General features: G+C 40.2%; 1 protein-coding gene across 2 annotated transcripts in view; it reads right to left on the bottom strand.

Annotated features, from left to right (window-relative positions):
• LOC126191410 (hemicentin-2-like) overlaps positions 1-21,504 on the bottom strand; it is a 1,933,978-nt gene that overhangs the window by 1,503,610 nt on the left and 408,864 nt on the right. The window lies entirely within an intron of this gene.

Raw genomic sequence — 21,504 nt, 5'->3', positions numbered from 1 at the left:
CATTCGTAGATGACATTGCGTTGATAACACACACATCAAAATCTTAAATGAAAACCCAATTTTACAAGCAGAAAGAACCTATGTACGATTTTATTTTGGAATACATAATTTGTAATAAACGTTAAAAAGTGGGAACGGAAATTACTTATAAAACAAAAGAATGTCAAGGGAATCATCTCGTTCGGTTATTTAGGTGAGTGCGTAACCCTAAATAGCAATGAAAAGTATAATCTAAAGATAAGAGCAAATAAGATGAACTTTGTATTCCAGAACAAGAGAAACGTATACAAGAAAAACGCTTGATCATGGGGCACTAAATTTAAATATCATAAGGTAGTAATAAGATATGAGGCTTTATATTGCGCCGAAACACTAAAAGTAGTGCGAAAAGATGGCGTAAACAAATTATGAAAATAGAGAGAAAACTAGTTAGAAGCATATGTCGCCAAATGGCAATAGAAACACAATGCAACGGGCGACGACCTAACAAAGAAATCTATGAGGTTGTTGTGAACATAATACATAAAATGCGCACAAGAAAAATGTCGTTCTTCGGTCACTTGGCTAGAGTATATGATGACAGACTGACGAAGCAAATCTTTAGCAAAATTATAAAGCTGGACGCAGAGAATGTATTACATCAAATACGTAAGCATCATCATAATGGATACGCATGACAGAACATTATTTAGGGACAAAGTTAAGAAACCGGTTTTAAGAACAAAGAAAGCTCCTGAAACAGAGATCTCAACACGTGAAATCGAATGTGGGCGAAGAGGAAGAACGTTGCACCCAGGAATTAAAATATGGATTTAACGTGCTCTGTAACAGGGCTATTCGAAGAAATAAAGACTGTGTAATAATTTAACTTAATGTAACGTCATACTGAGTAGGGCAGTTATGAGGAAATATAAGGGACTATGTACAACAAAATACATCAATTTAAGCAGGAGAAGACACTAAAACTGTGGCCGAAAACTGGTTTCATCGGTGGTGATTATTTACAATAAGACGCAATACCATACACAGAAATATTTCATGATAACGAATAGACTAACTAAATAGAGGAAGATTGGCGACAGACAAAACTAATAAAAACGTCATGCCAAGGAATCAGACCTCTTCCGAACTCCTATTCACTATCTCACCGTCCTTGTAACAGAAATGTTGTGTAGTTAGACGTGAAAAATGTTTCATAGAAAATATTTCGTATTGTCTGTTAATACAAAAAGTTATTTGTACTTAAAGAAGTCTCTATTGAAGTGACGTAAGACACTTTAAACGCTATCAAAATGTCTCTCTTTTGTTTGTTTGTTCGTTCGTTCGTTCGTTCCTTCCTTCCTTCCTTCATTCATTCACTCACGTAGTGGGGTGGATTCGAGTTGGAAGGACGATAGTGGAAATCCCTGTCACGCTGTCTCTTATTTAAATTTCCACGCATTTTTTGAATCACCAAACGCAAATGCTAGGATAGTTCCTTCTAAAAGGATACCACCCCAATATTTCTTTCACTCACACACTGATTCATTCGCACCTACCCCTGATAGAAAACCACAGCCACATATATGATAATGTGGGTATGCTGTGAGATGTTTCTACAAAATATAAATTTTCTGCAAAAACGTCACATTTTCCCCCCAGGTGAATTGTTACATTTAAATCTACGGTACTTGTTAAGCTTCATTGAAGCTAATTAAGGTAGCTACTACTTATCATGTGGTACCACCACAAAACAAAGCTGTAAGCATCAGTAACGAACGGAGTAGTCTTCGAGCGCGCAGTTGCAGATGTTAACGTCGACGTACATGTGAACAGAGACGTGCTTTTGTTGTCGGAAGAGGGGCACTACATTTTTTACACACTCCACTCATTCGTCAGCGGATATATGAAGGAGGCAGCGCCAGGAGCTTACCCACCGGAGTAGGTTTTAAGTTTATGAAAATTCAGCTGAAAATTTATAGATTAATTAAAAACACGGAACTTTTAACGCGAAACAAATAAATTCGCGTCTCCCTTATCACGACGTATTCAAATGCTACCCATGCTTACCGCTCTTAGAGCGGGGCAGTAGACAAAAATTGTCTTCCACTATGCTTGTATGTGCGTGTTTGCGTTTCATCTAATAGAAATGACTGCATATCCAAAAATTCGCGTCTCTTACGTGACTATTCAATTGTCATTAGCCGGACATGGGTCTCCTTCAAAATCTGCATCTCCACCTCCTCAGGCCTCCAACAGTTACGTCGCACGCTGAATGTGACATGGTTTTCTCTTTCTTTCAGACTTTTTGTCTTTCTAAAAGACATTCTTTGAGCTCCTTGCCCAGTGAAAGGTTACATGGTGCTGGGCACTCTTGATGTGGCACCCACATGTTGACCAACCAGGGTCCTAGCATCTGGCAAAAGACAATGCTGGATTCACAGCATGTACCTGACTGTACCCTGGCTTTAAGTAGAGACACTTTTGAGGTCAGCATGTGAAGGAAGCTCCCTTCGAAACTCTTGTGCATTTCCGTAGATGGGTAGCTGCTTCAAGTCGCTGAAAATCACTACAAGGATCTGTGACAATACAGAATTGTACTACTCAGATTTGCAAACATTTGTGTTAGATTTAATTGTGTGTATATATTCATACCGTGTAAATAATTTAAATGAATCGTGTGTCATCATCTAAGTAATGTTTTACTAATACGGTTCTGAAGCAGTTATGGAAAAAACTTTTCTGTAACAAATGACCACATGTTATACCACTGGTTCTGTCTAGAAACAAGAATATAAACACAATAAGATACAACAGTTATCTACACAATACCAGATCTTTCTGGCAGCACGTGTGGAGTTACTTGTAACCAGCATGTGGTGTGTTCGAATGTGCAACAGATAACGAGAACAGACTAATTTTTATTGAATGGAAACTTTGCACATTCTTCCATCTAACCATTCGTATGTACCAAAGTTAACTGATCCAAATAACAGTTTTACAAGAAGCCCATAAGGTACAAAGTCTTTAGCTATAATAGTGCCTTTGTTATGTTCGTGTTCTGAATGTAATGCAATGAAAGGAACTAGCTGCAACTTGTATGTTATCATTTTCTTTCATCAACTCTCCGACAGGATTGATGCAGCTCGGCACGAATTCCTCTCTGCTGATAACCTCTTCATCACACAACAGCGCTTTCACACTCAGTTATTTGTTCGATATATTCCAGTCTCTGTTTTCCCCTACATTTTTTACCCTCTACACTTTTCTTTAATGTTATAGACTTTTCCTTGATATCTTAACACATTTCCTGTCATCCTGTTCATCTTTCTTGTGAACAGTTTCCAGATGCTCTTCTCCTTTCTGATTATACGGAGAAGCTCCTCATTACTTACAGTACATCGTTTTAAACGTTATCATCCCCATTCTCAGTTTTCCAGCAGTCCGTTATGCATTACCATACAATACTCTGCTCCAAAAGTGTATTCTCAGAAATTTCTTCCTCAAATTAAGGCCTTTGTTTCATGCTAGAAAACTTTTCTTTGCCAGGAACGCCACCTTTGCCTGTGCTAATCTGCTTTAAATGCATTTCTTTCTCCGTCCTTCATGCGTTTCTTCCTTCCAAGGGAGAGTAATTCGTTAATAGTGTATACATGATCATCAGTTTTCGTATTAAGCCCATCGCTAATCTCATTCCTGTTCCACCTCCGTTACTTTCGTCTTTCTTCTGTTTATTCTCAATCCATATTCTGTACTCATTAGCCCGTTCATTCCATTCAAAGGTCCTGTAACTCTTCACTTTCGCTGAGGATAGCAGTTGTCGTCAGATAAGATCATCATTGATATGTTTCCACTTTGAATTTTAATCTCTGTCTAGAACCTTTCCTTTATTTCCATTATTGCTTCTTCGATGAATAGATTCAACACCATGGGCAAAAGACTACATCCTTCTCTTACACTCTTTTCAATCTGAGACTTCATTATTGGCCTTCCATTCTTATTGTAGCGTCTTGCTTCTTGTACATATACTATCCATCTTTGCCTATGGCTCACTCCCATTTTTGTCAGAATTTCGAACATCTTGCATCACTTTACACTGTCGAACGCTCTTTCCAGTATTTCTTCTGTTACCGAATGTTTCATTGCAGTCTCCTTCCTTCAACTTCCTTTTGACTTCACTGATCACCCATTTTAGGGAGTTCCGTTCCTATTATATTGAAATGTCTACTATGGTGTTCATTGTAGTAATATCTACAGCCTTCGAGAACTTGAAACCCATCTCATCGTTCCTCAGTAGTTCAGTCTCGCATTTTGGTCAACATCGATTGTTTCGAACGCTTGTCGTACACTACTGTTTTCACCACTACTAAATTGTGATCCAAGTCTATCTGCTCCTGTATATACGCATTACATCCAGTATCTGACTGCGTATCTCTGTTTGACCATGATGTAATCCAGCTGGAATCTTCCATCATCTCCGGTCCTTTTCCAAGCATATTTACTCTTCCTGTTATTCTTGAGCAGTGTATTTACTATTATTAACTGAATTTAGTTATAGAATTCAACTAATTTTCCTCCTCTATCGTTCCTACTAAAAAGCCCATATTCTCCCGTAACCCGTTCTTCTATTCCTTCCATTACAAAATCTTATGATTATTAAATTACCGTTTCGTATTAAATATCGAATTACCTGGTCAGTATGCTGATATATAATTTCTCTACTTATTCTTCTGCTTGTGAATCCTGCATTACACCATTTTTTGCAACTGTTGATGTTACCCTGCATTCGTTTGACCAGAATCCTTAGCTGCTTTCCATTTCACTTCATTCATCTTAATACATCTACTTAATTATGGCTTTTGCATTTACCTTTTCGGATTTTGTAGCTTTTCTACTACGTTCAAGCGTCCGACGTTCCTCGCCCCGATAAGTCATTTGTCAGCTACTCAGTCTTTTTCTCACGGTCACCTCCCTCTTGACATCCCCTTCTGGAAATCTCAGTGGGGGACTAAACCGAAATTTTGTGTTAGTTGAGAGAGATCATCATGCCCCTTCCTTAATTACAAGTCGTATGTCGTGTCGACATATGTTGCGTGTCTTTAATTCAATGATTTCCACAGATTTCGGCATTTTCATGCCGTTGATTATTGCTGATTCTACTGCAGTTTCCCAACCCAAAGGTTGCCCTGAAACTCGTTTCGTTCCTCCGCCCACTTCGACAAGGCTGTTCGCAGAAAGTGGTCGACTGCTTGTGTCAGAGATCTTGGGCTTCAATTCCGACCCCTCCTTTCCTTTTTTCAAAATCTAAGTGGTGGATGAGTTTGACCTGAGACCGAGGACGTTTCGATTACATACCATAGAAACTACTCCTTAACCACGGGTTCACAACTACCGGACTTATGACCACAGCAGTTGAGTCCCATAGTGCTCAGAGCCATTTGAACCATTTGAACAACTACCGTCCTACCACCTTTTTTCATATAACATCCTCCATTCACAGACTCAAACGTCTATAATAATTATAACCACATATTCCATGAGGGACACCCCTTCACAGCGGAACATTACTTCTATTTTCCACCTGACAAGGCCTTTAAGAGTTAAACTTCAGATAATCGCATCACAACATTAATATTTCTGATCGTATTCCAGATTAATTACTTGAAATAGGTAGCATTTACACACTCTCCGAAACTGGTGAACGTCCAAAATAAGTTAGTGAAAAAGATTCATTGACATATCTCGCTGACAACAACATCGATAACTTCAGCTATTAGTGATCATAAAACATACCGTACAAAAATAACTTCTGTACTTACTTTGTTCTTTTCTTATTACTGTATCTTCTCATTCTGTCTTTTCAATAGCTGATTTATCACCTACATGGACAAAACCATAAGAAAACTTCCAAGTTCATGAAAACAGCACTATATGCCTTACATCCTTATGAATTAATCCACATCAGTTACATCAGGGATGAGGCATTGTATCTTTATTACACCCCTCTAATTTTGATGGATACTCTCTTAGCATTTCAATAACTGCCATTTCCAGCAGATGTTTGTACGGGGTGTAACATAAAGGTAAGGGCAACTTTCAGGACAGATTGCTCGCATATATATTGTACGCAAATGCGAAGTGTGCTTATTGTAAATTGGCTTTCGTCAATAGCCGTGCCGCTCAACGAACGAAAGTTCCCCAGCAGGACTATGTTGTAAGCAAGATTTGATCGAATTAGTGAGTTTGCTAGTTGTGTCTCGGGGAGGATGCTGCACCACATTTGTGCCAATGTAAGAACAGTATACATCTTCCCATTAAAGTTACAACACCTTGAAGGTGGATTGCGACAAACGTCAATTTGGTATAAAGTGTACTACACGCTGGGATATGCAAATGATTAGCATTTCTACGGGTCCATGCGGGTTATATTCAGCGTTATGTAAGTTACGAACAACACCACGAGGGGACAGACATAATGGTTAATCCGGCCATGCAGGACAGTAAAGCCGGGTCACGCGTCTAGATTCAGGAGCCGATACACATATTTGTATTCACATGAAAGGTGTTCCAGGTTGATTTTTCGAAAAAGTGACAGTCACACTAGCTGCAGCTGATTCTAACCGTAATCGCAGAGGATGAATTTTCTTGATGTTCGACAATGCAGTCGTTGATATACAGTATGTTACAGAGAATATTTCATGAATAAATGTATCACTTTTTGCTGAATAATTATTTCTCGTTGTTTCGAATTATTATTTTTATTTGAGAAGTGGAGAAGAAACGGAACAGGACATGTATATGAGAAATTATTCTCAATACATACTACTACTTTCTGACATATGTCTTAGTCACTCATCAATAGCTGGAAATGTAGATACTTACAGAAGAGTAAAACTATAGATGCACAAAATAGATAAGAAAGTTGCACAGTACACATAAAGTGCAGGATGTAGTAGACTTATAGATAGGATCGTATTAACATAGAAAATAGCAACGGAATGACGTTATCATACAGACTGCAGAACACGGAACAAAAAATTATATATAAAAATTAATTATCAAAGATGCTGTACATGAAATACTGTACCAGATTTTTACATCGAATAACATCCAACATGCTTGAAGTCAAACAGCACGAAAGTAGTGGAAGTGTTAGTAGTGGAAGTGTTACCGAACTTAGTCCATTTTTGACCTTGAGAAAAATGTTATGTTTCATTTTCGGCGGGAATATTTTTTTATGTTAAGCTTTGTTTTTATATTTTTAAATGATGCCTCTTTCAGGTAGAGAGGTGATATTCAGATTAAAAGTAACCTCCTATTTAAGAACGACAGAAAGTAAGAATATTCGATACACCTAAGAAATGGAACGCTTGTTTTTGTTTGTTTTACCCTGTATATCTGTACTGTCAAAATTTGAGAGAACAGGGGAATAGTTAAACAATTCCGTTCATTCATTTAAGGTGTTTATATCTTTCCTACTATCAGCACTAAATGTACGAGAAACATCTACTAAATTATTTCCGCTTAAACTGCCCAAAGGAGAGCATCCACATAAACAATATCTGCCATCCGTGACTAACCTACATCAGTTTTTGGTACCGCACGTGTTGATCGTGTGGCAGTTATACCGCATCCACCACACAGAACGGAAGCGCAGAGCAAATTTTTACTCTGTCTTGTTTATAGAGAGCAAGTGATTCTCAATAGAGCTGCTCTCCACAAATATTTATGCTTATGGCGTTCGGGTAACCGTGATCGAAATCCTGTCATGCGAAAACTTAATATCACGCTTCATACAATTGCGTTTCAACAGCGTGGCGTAAAACGCCATGTACGCTCTACTAGCCTCTCTTTACCGATGCCAATATCGGAGTTAAATGAACTGAAGGTCACGTAATGTTATTCGTCGAAATGATGCTACCTTGTATTTTGACCAGTTTGTGTGAAATGAACCCAGTTGGGAGAAGTCCGTTCCACTAAGCGCATTGTAATACTTTCACGGTACAGCTTCGTAAATCATTTGTTCTGATAAGCATATAGATGAAACCACAAATCATGTTATTACTTGTCATAATACTGAGGTTTGTACCTGCAGTATCTATTTCACTGCAACCAAATGTTATGACATACCATATTTCGAAAAGAATCACCAGACCGCGGTGTACAACACTGAACCAGATTTCGAGTCCCTTGTTTCGTATGAGTCCATTCTTCGTAATTTGATAACGAAATTAAAAGAAGTACTGTAGCTGCATAGATGACCAGTAAACTTGCAGTTTCCGACAACATGGTAAACAGTAAAATGTTAGGGAAGAGAGGAACAATATTGCGCAGCGGGTTAATACCGTGCACCGTTTTTCCAATCTCCTGGTGGGAGTAGCGTGCGTCGCATAGTGCTGCTACACAGCGGTAGGAATATAAACTAGATCTGGAGATACGGACAACGTCTAACGATCTGGAGTTGTTAGTAGTATCTCATATATAACTGTAGACTCTTATACTATTAAATCAGTGTATCTGAAGTGTAGAGGTAAATGAAATATGTTAACAGTAACAACCGTACAGTAACTCTATTTAGTTACACCTTTTTTGAAATAGATTTGAGAGCCAAATATTATCATATATAAACGTCGTGGTGTCTAGGATAGTATTAAAAATATAATCGTGTCGTCATGGGAAAATGCCGCGCAAGGCACACGTTGTTGGCTCAGGGTGGCTGTAGTCCCATACGGTAACTTCGTTTTAATATTCGCTGTCAATCATATTTTTGAAAATGCGTGAAAACTTACAAGTTCGCTTTTTCGCAGATGGTGAGAAAGAGGGTGTGAACGACAGACAGGAGAAAAAGGGAGACCGCACTTGAAATGAACTGTGCATGATGTTACTGAATATGGAAAGCCACAGAGGGAAACTACAAGAAAGTCTGGAATACCTTTCTCTACTTTAAGAGATAGGCTAAGAGATGGATACTCAGCTTGAGCATAAAGCCTACATTTTCTAAAGAACAGGAAGAAGATGTAGCTAAGCCTGTGTTATTATTAGCAAAGACATGTGCGAGGAAATTAATATTATTCGTAATTCTAACAATTCATTGAAGATGGCTGGGCAGGATTGGTTCAATGGGTTTCTTATCCGAAATTCATCAGTCAGCATTTAGAAACCTGAGGTTACGATTCTTAATCGGATCTCACTTGTAACGCAAGTGAAGTTAAACTTTTTTTACAATATAATCTCTTCTCTTTGAAGGAAATACATAAAGTTTATGTCACTAGAGTTTATAATTTTGACGAGACTGCTACATCAACAGCTCAAAAGCCAGGAAAAGCTTTAGCCCCCAAACGAGCTAAAGACGTTGGCTCAGCAAAATTGTGGGAGCGTGGTAAAAATGTTGTAATGTACTGTGTAGCGAATGTCACTGAGGCGTATGTGCATCTCATGTTTATTTCCCAGCAGCTTAGGATGAGACAGGGGATAACGAAATTGAATATACGACTGTAGAAGAAGTGGTTGGATGACTCAGGATCTCTTTCCAAAGTGGATCACGCATTTTTCTAACTTTACCAAGGCATTCAAGAGCCGAACCACGTTTTTTTTAATTTTAGACAATCGCAATAACCATGTCTCCCTAGAAACCCTCAAATTTTGCAATAACAACAGAAAAGCAGTCGTTACTCTACCACCTCACCGTTCTCAAAGGCCACGACCTCTAGATGTGACCTTTTTCAGCAGCATAAAGGCTTCATTTAATAACATTTGCTCTATCCTTAGAAAAGAAGTTTATTAGGACTGCAAATATAGAAAACAGTAAAACGGGAATTTTTCCTCTAGATCTGGCCAAATAAACAAACGACTTCGTTCTTCTGCGTACAGGAGAAGAGAGCACTTTATGCCTGAGACTTGTTGAGGTTTGCAGCACTAAAATGATAAAAATAATGAGAAGTTTGAGCGAACCTTGCACTATAAAGCACCGACTGATGTGCTGGGACATGTAGACGAAGACTTGCAAATTCAACCAGCAACTCGGTTACAATTGAGACATTTGTCTCCGATATCAGATCCTCTGAAATTGAAGAAAAGCGACAAGAGATGCATTCCTCAATATTCACTGTGACTCCGAAGAAAGAAGTTTTTAAAAAACTGAAAAGATTAAAGAAGCAAGATGAAGGGAGAAACAACACAAAGAATTATTCATGGGAAAATCGAAGTTAAAAGCCAAAGGAAAGAGCAAGTGCAGAAGGCTTTCATCTAAGATAAGGCCTCAGAAGTCTGACATCAAGAAATTTCTTCGGAATATATCTTCTGAGTCTTCATCAGATAATGATTTAGACTGTCCTTATCCAAACTGTGCAGCGACAGTGAGATGAATGACACTGATTCTCAGAATTTCGATTGGAATCCTATCAAAATAGATAGAGGAACATTTGATGATAACGATTCTGTTAGCTTACTCTATGAAACATTTGACAAAAACATAGAACTGTGGTTAAGATGTGTGTTTAGCAGTAGATGGGTGCATAACGAGTAGAGTAGATGTGATACTGCTCAAGTGATTGTGGCTGTCTCTCTATCTGAAGGTTAATGAGTAGTTATATTTTACATTTTGGTGTTACACATAAATTATGAAGCACCGACTTGTTCATTTTTTAAAACTTTTAAGTAGTTTTTGCCTATTTTACCGGAAAATAATGTCATATTTTTACATTAAAATGAAACAGATAAATTGTTACCAAGTTCATCGGTGAAGTAATCACCCTCATTATCATCATCATTTTTCCACTTAGTGTGCAGATTTTCAATGTTGGATCGATAAAAATCAATTGATTTTTTTAGCAGAATAATCTGCTAATGGCATTCAGTAAATCATCCACTTTTACACATCTCCACATTTTTTGCCACATCAAAAATGTTGTAGCGTCCGAATTAATGGAAACCCGACGGCCGAACATCGGGCGAGTATGGTTGGTGGGGCTATTCCTCCCACCACAATTCATTAATTTTTTTCAGGGTTAGTCTTGTGCAGTGCGGTCTTGCAGTATCGTGTTGCAGGATGACCCCTTTTCTGTTGACAACAGCTGTGCACGTTTCAACTAAAAAATTAATTTACTCGATCCGTTGTTCACAGTATAGATCTACATCACAGTCTGTGCAGGTTCAAGCACTTCAAAATGAATGACTCTGCGAATACTCAAGCTACCAAACACACAAAAGAGCCTCTTTGGGCTGTAGATCTGGTTTAGCTGTACTTCGTGGCGATTCATTCGGAGAGAGCCAGTGCCTTTAGGATTTTGGATTATCATAGAGGACACAGTTTTGATCTCTACTTATCAAGTGACCAGCAGACGCTTCTGTACAGTGCCGCTGAATCAATGAGTTTCATGGAGCGCGTGGATTAGCTTTGTTTTTCTTTACAAGTCTGCTGCAAATATTGTCCGATGGATGACCGAGATCAGTTAAGAGAGTTTTACAGTTCTTCGATTGTTTCCACTTCCGCCATTTACATGACGTCATCTGGAGTAGTTTGACTTTCTGATCGATACCAGTCGGAAACATCAAAATTACCATGCACATTGAACTTAGGAAACAAAATTTGGCATTTATGAACGTATAATGCACTTGGATTGATATCGCAAATGTTTTGGTAGCAGCTATTGCGTTACTATCCTTGCGAAACTGGAAAAGCATACGACGCCGAAAATGTAGATTTTCTGTTATTTGGCTGGCCGTTTAACCATAAGTTGCAAAAAAGGTTGAAATTTCGTTATTTAGGAGTAATCGAGTCGCTCTAATCTTAAAATGTGTTTGGGAAGACTTCGATGTACGCAATGACAAACAAATATCGACATCGCAGAAACGACATTACTTTACGGTCCTCTTAATTACATGGTATTACCCATCATAGTGCACGGTGTTACCATAGGCCTTGAAATAATACAGTACGGAATAACATTTTTGTAAAATTTTTGACAATTTCAACACTATAAAATGGCCTAAGGCTAAAATCTGGTCCTTTTAAGAAAGCATACCACATAATCAAATGTCTTTCCGTAAGTTTTCTATGACTGTGGATCCTCATAAAGGTAGTATAATCAACTGTAAAGAATTGTTTGCTTGATGTAATATGATGGTTCACCATTTCATTTGAATTCAGGAAATAAGAAATATATAACAAATAGCCTAAGAGCACGGTATTAAATCACTTTCCCCTACTTAATCTGCCTATACAGCATAGTGGGATGCTTAAATCATTGATTTTGTAAGCGATTTGGGGGCATACAGAGTGCGAAATCTATTTCACAGAGCTGTTTCTTCTTGCAGAGATGATGGCTTCAACCGGGCTCGGTATCGAATCGTGCTGAGCTGGTATCCCAAATTCGCGTACATCGTCCTATACTGCTGCGACTGTCATAGCTCAGTAATGGCGAACCAGTCTCTCGACAGGCCATGACCAGTTGTTTTGAATGGATAAGAGTTCGGAACAACGTGTGGGAAGGGTCACAGCCGAATTACCTCTTTATCGAGGTGTGTCAGGATAGAACAGGTGACATGCAGCCTCGAGTTATCTTGTTGGAAATTAGTGTCTCAGAGACCCCGAACGATAGGGCACAATCATAGGCCTGAACACGTCAGAACTGTACCGCCTGCTGTCCAACTTAACGGCTGTACGAAAAAGAGGTGATCGTGTTGTAAACCCAATGGCATCCCGTAACATCGCGTCACGTATAGGGCTGGTATATCGATGACGAAATCAACGTTCTCGGAAATTTCACACAAGGATGTGTTCATCGTGAGGCTGTAGCAAAACCAGGACTTGTCTGAGAAGACGAGATCGTGCCTCTCCCTTGCTCCGTGTTCTCATTAGGATCACCAGTGTTGGCGCGCCTCTGTTGCCGCGTTAAAAATCAAACCGCAGCAATAATCGCCGTGCTGACAACCCGTGGTACCACAGCCCACTGCCCGTGTAAATATTTATCTTGCACCAAGTACGCTTATTGTTGGTTGAAGGTACACAACGGGGCTGCAAATTCTATGCAGCCAAGAAAACGAAATGTGTCGGAGACCAAACGTCTTGGATATTTGAGACCCTGCATGGCGTAGTGCATGACTTTCCTGAATCCATGGACTCCATTGTTGCACATGGAACAGCTCCGTTTGGGAAGACGTAAAACTTCTAAGTTCACCGGGAGAGCAGAGCTTCCACAGCGGGCCAGTGCGTCAACAGCTGCGGCTTGAGTCGCAGCTGTTCCCAACGTGCAGCGTATAATTTTGCCCTCCATTTGTAAAGAGTAATATGATTACATAACAACGCAACTCTTAATGTCACTCTTCATGGTTTTATTATTTCAACCAAATTAGATTTTAAAGAATCATTAACAAATACGTAAACTATGAGTGTAGTTTTTGAGGCAATTGAAGGCTCGAAATATTTGTGTACGTGCAGATTCTGAACGCATGTCTCAGCTGTCTATGGAACTAGGTTTCAAACAAACTGCAAAACTGAAGAAAATTAGGAACTCATCTTGATATTTGAACGCCACAGCTAAGATGTCAACTGTGTAGTAGGTTACGAAAAATTCTGTACGGGATCCATGTCGTGACTGATATCGTTGCGTGTGTGCTTTCGTGACCTAGACGCATTCGGATAGTCACAGTATATCGGCACGTGTAACCAGCCGCCAGAGGAGTATCTGTGGCCCTGGCACACTCCAGTAATACCGCTGTTCTCATGAACACGTGCAACAGCTAGTATGTGTGCTCAGTTCAGTGAGTCTACATGTGACCATCGAGCACGAATAGCTACTACGCGGCAGGAAGGGGTATCCGTGTCGGAAGCAGCCCATACGCTGCGACGATGAAGTCAGAACGCTGCAAGCTTATCGTGTTACACAAAGTGTTGAAGACTTGCCTCGTGGTCGCCCACACCAGCTGGCTACTAATTGTGGCGCTACCCAGCTAAGGAGAGAATGACGCAGAAGAGGTCAATGGCTTCAGGAGGCAACGAGGAGAATCAAAATCCACTCACATATTCTCAGCAGGGGACTTTCAGCATTAAGATGTGCAGAAGCAAGAAGTAGTCCCACTGTCGTGTCTAGTAATATATCGGCAGAATAGCACCTTTTATGGTACTTTGGAAAACTACTTGAGCTCTTTTTTTTACTGATGCATACACACATCTGACGTTCAGCGGGGTAACACGTGGTACCGATAGCTGGTACAACCTTTTTCCCCTTCGAAGAAGAGGTGGCGTTCCCATGGGAGTGACTCATGTAGTTCGTAAATAGACCATACTGTCTGCATGTAAATTACATTCTAGTATCCAAGACGACTATGCGTGAGGGCGATATCAACTGCTCTTGAAGAATTTCCTTCTAGAAATGATAATCACGGCATGAAATGACTTGCAACATCTATAGATAGGGAACCACACGGAGATGCTTGTACAGTGTGACCACCAAGCACACGATGCGACCAGAGCGCGGTCTGTAGCACCTTTAATAATATTAGTTCATCTCATTATCTTTAGTGATAACAAAAGAGAAGACTGAACCTGCAGCATCAGGTGACCATAATCTATTCTGATACGGGCCACCACTTTCACGATTCATGTCGAGGAAGTTTCCTAGAGACAAATGAGGAATTCGTAGCACCACTACAGCAAAGGAGACTACAAACGTAGTGTGCCAGAACCCAGCATTTGGAAAAATGGATGCTACCTTAAAGACGACTCCCTTACTACCACACCGAAATATGGTTTATCAGGTAGTCACTCATATAACTCCATTCTGGTTTCACAATTAGCAAAGCAGTGAAGAAAGTTGGCGTCTCTTTGTGGATTCTGTGTTCTGTGAATGTGATACTGAGCGGACCCAGGACTAAATCTTGCATTGGCGCCTGTACCAAGTATTGTGCGCCATGTAGGTCATAACAAAAACCACAGTCAGTGCATCTGAGTCTGTTAATTTTTTGATTGTAATTGTTTAATACTTGTGTAACGTTTATACTTTGTTCTCAGTTAAGTAGTGTATCTATATACATACTTATTTTGCTTCACCACCATCATCACCATCACCACCCCAGTGATTCATTACTATCAAAAACCTTTCTTAAATCATTAATATAGCAAGAGATTTTGCACACATCATTGTCTTCAGTTTTATACATTCAGATGTGTTCCGCTTCTTTAGATTAATGCGCTATCTATGTAGGTTCTGATAGCATCTAATTATTAAGTATGGACTTTCCTCTTTTCTCCGTACAGTCGTATTTTGGTTTGTAAACTTTATCAACTGATTGACAGCATTTTTGTGTGAATTATATTCCCCGCTACCACATACTTGTATAGAAAAAAGGGAATGGAAGAAAGGAAGATAGGTTCCAAACTTCCGGCGATAACTAGTTCATTAGATACGGAGCACGAGCTCAGATTAGGAAAGGATAGGGTAGAAAATCGGCGGTGGCCTCTGGTATTTACCTTTCTGGAATTTACCTTAGGCGATTTAGGGAAATCACTGAAACCTAAATCTGGAGGGTCGGACAGCGATTGGAATCGTCGAATACAAGTTCAGTGTGGTAACGAATGCGCCTGCTCGCTCGGTAGAAGAAAGGGAGTATTTGTAGACATATTATATTTCTGTTTTGTTTCTCATCATAAAGTCAAAAGTTGATTTACTGACGCTTAGGCTAACATTGGAGTCAGATAAGCATAATTAAAAATCCAACAATAATTTCCATTTCTTCTTCAAACAATGGTATTAATTCTGCCAACACTACTTGAAACGTTTACCACTGCATTTTACCGCTATTTGTTCAAGCTTATCACTTGAACGTTTCTGTCACTTTACTGTGGAAGAACAAATAGCAATAACATGACGAGACCCCGCTCCCATATGTTCTGAATGAAATGTTCTCTGTTACTTTCTTTCTAGAGTATCGATGATGTTAGATCCTACTGCTAGTTAGGCGCTGTCACTGTTCCTTGCTTGGTGGCTTAAAACAGACTTCTGCACCTGCTAAAATAAAAAAATCTGTATAATACATTACTAACATTTTTAATTGGTCAGGTTTCTTTAGTATCGTGTCTAAAACTTACCTGTATCTCTTATGTAACGTCCAATTTTCTCACATTAGAATCTTTAGCCTGATAAATAAATTTACGGCTAGCGTAGTACGAAACTGTACTACCACTATCGTTAAAATCTCTCGTTAGGGAGTCTGAGTTAATGGTGCAATAACCTAGCGGGAAATGAATTTTCTTAAGACAATTAGTAATTAATTAATGAAGATTAGCCACTCCCTGTTCAGCCATTATCATCCACATACCACACAATGATTTCAGTACTGGTTACAATTTAGTTGGAATTTCGTAGTATGTAAGCCACTAGTACTTCGGAGGATAACAGTACTGCTCTAGAATTTTGAATTGTATCTGGCAGTCAATGTACAAAATATGCGTAGAAAATTACAGCTGTTAAGTTTCAGGGTGGAAACTGTTACTATTCTTCGCTCCCTAGGCATCGATCAATCACAGAGCATAAAGATGAAATTAAACTGAGAAGAGCTTGCGTAGACACTTCAGCTCAATCTTCTTTCCAAGTTCTGAGCGACAATGGAACAAAAAACGTTAATAGACGGTACAACAAAAAGGTATACCAGCCACAGACATTATTGGAATTTTCCAAGTATAAATGTAGATGTAGGCATTTGGCATACATCTACAGAAGAACATTAAATTCTATTGTCAGCAGTTCATATAGCCATTGTTATGTGACAGGCTGCTTGCATGCAACCAAATATTTGAAATGAGACTTTGTGGCCAATAACGTACCAGGACGGTCAATAAAGTACTGTCGCCCACTTACAAAGTTTTGAAGTCAATCATTACGTTCTATTACATGTCCCGAAGCCTCGAGTTCGTGCAGAGAAGCAGTTCTTTTAGCTGGTCGTACAAGAAAATCTCCCCGGTTCTTAATTTCTATTAAGTACAGGAGGTCACGAACACTGCTTTAGACGTCGAGAGGATATTCTGACCTAAACATTAACCGACAAAAAATTTGTGGTTCCCAGGAAATGCGGAGTTTCTCGCAGTTTTCACTTCACTGGTTGCGACTATTTAAATTTTAGACCCTAACAAATATTTCAGTAATGGAATGGCTCTCTGATTATCTGAGGATTATCTGAGGATTTATGAAAGACCATGAGAGACAAACGATTAATTCCCTTTCTTCAGCTGCCCGTGAGCTATCTATGCTACTGCAGGTGAGAAATAGTGCTTTGCGTAAATTTAGTAAATGTGTTGCCACAAAGCAGCCAAAGTAAACGCAAGAGATTTACGTCCAAAATCTGGAAACCATATACGCAATGTGAACCTGAATAACAACCGAATATCTCGGTGGTTGTTCTGGGAAATTTTCGGAGTATTTTACTATGAAGAAACCTTGGTGTCTGGTACCTTGTCACAATGTAACAATGTAATTACGATTTATTCAGTATATTGCCTCAGTTACATTGTTTTTGGGAAAACATTTCACAGAAGTGAGAAAATATTTAATACATTGACGGACAAAAATTGTACACACCAAGGAGATGTTCGACACAAACGAAAGAGCTTAGGCGTGTCTCTACAACTGAGAGATGATGTTTATTGAAATTTAGCGCCAACTGACTAAGAGGGGCGCTAGTAACTGTTGTTGTTGTGGTCTTCAGTCCTGAGACTGGTTTGATGCAACTCTCCATGCTACTCTATTCTGTGCAAGCTTCTTCATCTCCCAGTACTTACTGCAACCTACATCCTTCTGAATTTGCTTAGTGTATTCATCTCTTGGTCTCCCTCTACGATTTTTACCCTCCACGCTGCCCTCCAATGCTAAATTGGTGATCCCTGGATGCCTCAGAATATGTCCTACCAACCGGTCCCTTCTTCTTGTCAAGTTGTGCCACAAACTCCTCTTCTCCCCAATCCTATTCAATACTTCCTCATTAGTTATGTGATCTACCCATCTAATCTTCAGCGTTCTTCTGTAGCACCACATTTCAAAAGCTTCTATTCTCCTCTAGTCCAAACTATTTACCGTCCTTGTTTCACTTCCATACAAGGTTACACTCCATACAAATACTTTCGGAAACGACTTCCCGACACTTAAATCTATACTCGATGTTAACAAATTTGTCTTCTTCAGAAACGCTTTCCTTGCCATTCCCAGTCTACATTTTATATCCTCTGTATTTCGACCTTCATCAGTTATTTTGCTCCCCAAATAGCAAAACTCCTTTACTACTTTAAGTGTCTCATTTCCTAATCTAATTCCCTCAGCATCACCCGACTAAAAATTGACTACACTCCACTGTCCTCGTTTTGCTTTTGTTGATGTTCATCTTGTATTCTCCTTTCAAGACACTTTCCATTCCTTTCAACTGCTCTTCCAAGTCCTCTGCTGGCTCTGACAGAATTACAATGTCATCGGCGAACCTCAAAGTTTTCATTTCTTCTCCATGGACTTTAATACCTACTCCGAATTTTTCTTTTGTTTCCTTTACTCCTTGCTCAATAAACAGATTGAATAACATCGGGGAGAGGCTAAAACCCTGTCTCACTCCCTTCCCAACCACTGCTTCCCTTTCATGCCCCTCGACTCTTATAACTACCATCTGGTTTCTGTACAAATTGTAAATAGCCTTTCGCTCCCTGTATTTGACCTCTGCCACGTTTAGAGTTTGAAAGAGAGTATTCCAGTAACTAGTAACTAGGAGAATGCAAATCAGTTTTGCTTTAAATACGCTGAATCGATCTTAAAGTGTTAGATACCTTTGAGATTGGACGTGGTGAACTAATGTTAGTGAAGAATGAAACACGCCATTATCAATACTTCATTGAGTTTGGGCGAGGTCATGCAGTAGGTTTAAGAGAAGCTAAATGTTCCTTCTGTGGTACTGCAGAAAAACCTGACAAGAATGTAGTCACTGTCCGTGACTACTGGCAGCGGTGGTCGTGAAAATGTATGGGCCTAAGAAGACCTGTCTCCTGACTGTCACGTGGCTCCATCGAGAGGGAAGACCACCGTATTCACCGTTTGGCTTTGGTGCATCGTCCAGCATCTGCTACAGCGATCTGAGCAACAGTTAGCACCACACTGACAACGATCTGCTACAAATTGGTTACTTCAAGGACATCCTTGAGCCAAACGACCTGTAGTGTCCATTTCGCTGACCCCAAAACACCGCCATTTGCGGCTTGAGTGTTTTCGCTGGAGGACACGGTGGAGGTCTGTTGTCTTTTCTGACGAAAGCTGGTTTTGCCTGGATGTCAGAAATGGCCGTGTGTTGGTTAGGAGGAGGCCACGTTGGGATCGACAACTAACCTGTCTCCGTGCTAGACTAACGGGGCGTACATTGGGAGTTATGGTCTGAGATGCAATTTCGTATTGCAGTAGGAGCACTCTCGTGGTTATCCCACGCACCCTGACTGCAAACCTGTACGTCAGTCAGTTAATTCGATCTGTTGTACTGACACTGAGGGACAGCATTCCAAGGGGTGTTTTTCAACAGGATAACGCTCGTCCGCGTACCGCTGTTGTAATACAATATGTCGACATGTCACATTGGCCTGCTCGACCACCAGATCTGTCTCCAATCTAGCACGTTTGGGACACCATCAGACGAAAGCTCCAGCGTTACTTACAAACAGCATTACCATCCCGGTACTGACCGACCACTTATAACAGGCGTGGAACTCCATCTTACAGCCGGTCTCTGTGGCTGAGCGGTTCTAGGCGCTTCAGTCCGGAACCGCGCTGCTGCTACGGTCGCAGGTTAGAATCCTGCCTCGAGTCGATTGTGTGTGATGTCCTTAAGTTAGTTAGGTTTGAGTAGTTCTAAGTCTATGGGTCTGATGACCTCATATGTTAGGTCCCATAGTGCCTAGAGCCATTTTTTTTTCCATTCCACAAATTGACATATGGTATCTGTACAACACAATGCATTCACGTTTGTAGGCTTGTACTCAACATTCCGGCAGTTACATCGGTTATTCGTACACCATAATTTCACATTTGCAATGGTTTATCTCGCGCTTACATTACCCTGTGATCTTGCAATGTTAATCATTAAAATACGTTACTTAGACAAATGTGTTCCCGATTTCACATTTGCAATGGTTTATCTCGCGTTTACATTAACCTGTGATCTTGCAATGTTAATCACTAAAATACGTTACTTAGACAAATGTATTCCCGAAATTTCATTAGTCTACATTAATTAATTTTTTGTTTTCCAATATTTTTCCGTCAGTGTATGTTCCAGTATCCTCCACTGTAACACGAAAAGGTCTGATAGGCACCTATACACGCATTGTAATTACTTTGATGCGTTTGCCGTCGCTATAGGAACAACTTAGGACCTCAGCACAGCGTCGTTGTGGTGCTATCCACTAGCATTCAATGAATCCGTGCATGTAATGCATATCGGCCAGCTCATCATCAGTAAACCCATGCATAATGGTGTGCATCACTTTTAACGTACAACTAATTCTGCTGAAAAAAATAAGCCGTAGATATAATGCTGTAGCAGTAATGAGGAACGTTTGTTTGAAAACAAGATGTGCAACCCACAACGTCGTTATTTACACTGTTGCGCAGATATTATCTGTGCAGTACAGATACAAAGATAAAAGGAGGTCAAAATTAAAATGAAATGCAATTGCTCTGAGACGAGCCATGGGGGACCAGGAGTCCCTGGTGACAAAGCCACACATCACGCCGGTAAATGCCAAACGACGCCTCCCTTGGTGTAAGGAGCGTAAACATTGGACGATTGAACAGTGGTAAAACGTTGTGTGGAGTGACGAATCACGGTACACTATTTGGCGACCAGGTGGCAGGGTGTGGTTACGGTGAATGCACGGTGAACTTCATCTGCCAGCGTGTGAAGTGCCAACAGTGAAATTCGGAGGCGGTGGTTTTATGGTGTGGTCGTGTTTTTCATGGAGGGGGCTTGCACCGTTGGTTGTTTCACGTGGGACTATCACAGCTCAGGCCTACAGTGATGTTTTAAGCACCTTCTTGCCTCCCACTGTTGAAGAGCAATTCGTGGATGGAGACTGCATGTTTCAACACGTTTGTGCACGTGTTCATAATGCACGGCTTGTAGCGGAGTAGTTACACGTCAATAACAACCCTGTAATGGACTGACCTGCACAGAGTCCTGACTTGAATCCTATAGAACACCTTGTCGATGTTTTGGAACTACAACTTCGTGCCAGGCCTCACCGACGGACATCGATAGCTCTCCTCAGTGCAGCACTCCGTGAAGAATGGGCTCCCATTCCCCAAAAAACCTTCCAGCACCTTACTGAACGTATGCGTGCGAGAGTGGAAGCTGTTATCAAGGCTAAGGGTGGGCCAACACCGTATTGAATTCCAGCTTTACGGATGGAGGGCGCCACAAGCTTGTAAGTCATTTTCAGCCAGGTGTCCGCATACTTTTGATCACATAATGTATTTAGCCCAGCAGGTAGGTACGCAGAGAACGCAATTA

The sequence above is a fragment of the Schistocerca cancellata genome, chromosome 6 (genome assembly GCF_023864275.1).
Source record: "Schistocerca cancellata isolate TAMUIC-IGC-003103 chromosome 6, iqSchCanc2.1, whole genome shotgun sequence".
Lineage (NCBI taxonomy): Eukaryota > Metazoa > Arthropoda > Insecta > Orthoptera > Acrididae > Schistocerca > Schistocerca cancellata.
Note: the sequence above shows the minus strand (reverse complement) of the source record. Positions and strands in the feature narration are given on the sequence as shown.